The following is a 2,680-nucleotide window of genomic DNA, read 5'->3' on the forward strand; positions in this document are numbered from 1 at the left end:
TCCACTGCTGTAGTAGGTCTCTTCCCCATAATTTAAAGGCTATATCAGCCACGTATGGCCTTAATTTTCCTACCTGACCTTCTGGTCCTATACATTTAAGCCAACTGGTGCTGTGTATTATATGGGATAAAGTGCCAACACCTTGAAGCTGCATATCCACTCCTTGAAGTGGCCAACTAGTGGTCCAACATTTTGGAGAGATGATGGTTACATCTGCTCCAGTGTCAATCATTCCTTCAATTTCAATATTGTTTACCAGTATTTTTAGTTTTGGTCTTTTGTCCACTATAGACATTGTCCAAAATGTACATTTTTCGCTCCCTTTGAGGATTTTGGGATTGTCCATAGGACTTCCCTCAGACTCCTCTGGGCCCAGAACATCTATTTTTGAATTCATGCCATTTAATTGTTCTGAGGAAGAGAACTCTCCTTGCCTGGCATTGGGGCCTGCGAGAGGCCCCCTGGAAGTTTAATGGCAGGATGCGGCCCCATCTGTCTGTTATTGCTCTACATTGCTTAGTCCAATGTCCACCTCTGTCACATTTTTGACACATTCCAGGAGGCATAGTCCCCCTTTTGGTATTACTTTGTTTTTTCTTGCTGTAATATCAGAGATGACCCTGCTCACCACAATTAAAACATGTGAAATCTTGGGTCATCTCTAGCTGCCCAGTGGCAGCTTCTCCTATCACAGTCGTATCAGGAGAACAAGATCCAACAATAGCTGTATATCTAATCCACTCATCTATTGGTGCGGACCTCGCCTTCAGTGGTCTGATTACTTCCCTGCATTCGGTATTTGAATTCTCAAAGGCTAAAGACTCAATTATCACCTTTCTTGCTGCTGAATCTGATACACTCCTTTCCACAGCTGAGGTAAGCATTTGCTAAATGTCAGGGAAGGTTTCTTAAGGACCTTGTATGACTTGAGTGAATGTTTCAAGTCTTTTCCCTGATTTTGCGACTTTGTCCCAGTCCTTTAAGGCTGACGATCGACACCATGCCAGAGTTTCTTCATCATATACAGCCTGCACCTCTACTTCAGCAAGCGGCCTTCACCAAGCAGTTGATCTGTGGAAATCTCTCTGCCCCTAGCTCTATTTTGTCGTGCTATCTCCCTCACTTCTTCTCTCCACCACGAAATCCATTGTAAATTTTCAGCAGGTTCTAGAATTGCTCTTACCATATCTTTCCAGTCTTGGGGGATTACTCTATTTTTAATAGCCCAAGAAATCAAGATTTGTTTTACAAATGGTGAATGCATTCCAAAATTAGTTACGCTTTCCTTAAATTTCCTTAATTCTAACACATCCATGGGTTGCCATTCAAATTCTTCATAACCCTGTGGATGATCATCGTTTGGGGGCTTTTGTTGTACACTAACTGGATAGACTAAAGTTTGTTTCCTAATAACCTTAGTTTGGCTTTCCCTAATTTTATCTTCTGTCTCTACCTCAGTTTTTTCTTTAGTTGTAATTTTAAATTCCTCTCTAAAAGTCTGTACCCATGCTTCACATTTCTCCTTCTGTCTTCCCCCTTGTTCTTTGAGTTCCTGAATTCTCTGTTCAAGGCTTTGCTTGCACACTTTGAATTTTTCTTTATATTGTACTTCTAATAATTTGTTATCCATTATCTTTTGATTGATTAATTTTAAAAAGTTATTCTCCAAGTCTTGCTTCCAAACCTCATTACTTTCTCTCTGCTGTTCAGTATGACTTGTGAGCTGTTGTATGTTCTGTTCTAACATCCTTTCTAGTTCCTGTCTACCACTTTTATTTTCATCTTTCTGTCTCTTATTCTGATCTATAATTTCCTGTGTCTTCAGTTCTAGTTTTTCTTCTAGGCTACTTTGCCAAGATTTAATTTTCTCTTTCTGTTTTTCATGTCGTTCCATAATTACCTGTATCTTCTCTTCTAAGCCCTGCTTCCATAATTTTAGCTTCTCTTTATGTTGTAATTCTGATATTGCAGCTTCTGCCTTATTTTGATTTGCTAGTTTTAGTAAGTTATCCTCTAGACTTTTTTCCAGATTCTATCTCTATTTTCCTGCTCTTCAATTTGATCTTTGAGTTGTCGAATTCTTTTTTCTAGTGTCTCTTCTAGCTCCTGTTGCCAAAACTTAAGCTTATCACTCTGTTTTTCAGAGTCATCTATATATCTCAGAAATTTCTGTTCTAGCATTACTTGTAATTTCTTTCCTAAGGCTAGAAATTTGCTATTTAGGGCCCTGTCTTTTGAGAAGATATAGTAAATCAGAAGAATGAATATTGCAATACCGGTCAATGATAAAGTGTCTTTTTCATCAAAATTCACAACCGTCAGACCATTCAAAATATCATTCCATAAGGCCCAAAAGATAGTCATTGTGTTTCTCATCTTTAAGTATCAAAAAGTTGTATATCTCTCTTACATCAAAGTAGTATCTGATCCGAAGCCGTTTGTACCTTTTTCTCCCTCCGCTTCAGAACACGTTCAGACCTCTCAATTCTTCCTAGACCCCTCAGACCCAGTCATCAACTTCTAATCCACCAGTACTCCTGCCTAGATGTCTATCAGAGCCCTATTCTGGGGGTGAGAGGGAAGTAAACTTGTATCTCAGGTTAGTTGAGTTCTAATGGATACGTTGGGCGCCAGGTGTTGCAGTTTCCTCTCCAACACGAATTGGCCCGTACAAAGAAAT

Source organism: Rattus norvegicus, chromosome Y, assembly GCF_021556685.1.
Source record: "Rattus norvegicus strain SHRSP/BbbUtx chromosome Y, alternate assembly SHRSP_T2T, whole genome shotgun sequence".
Lineage (NCBI taxonomy): Eukaryota > Metazoa > Chordata > Mammalia > Rodentia > Muridae > Rattus > Rattus norvegicus.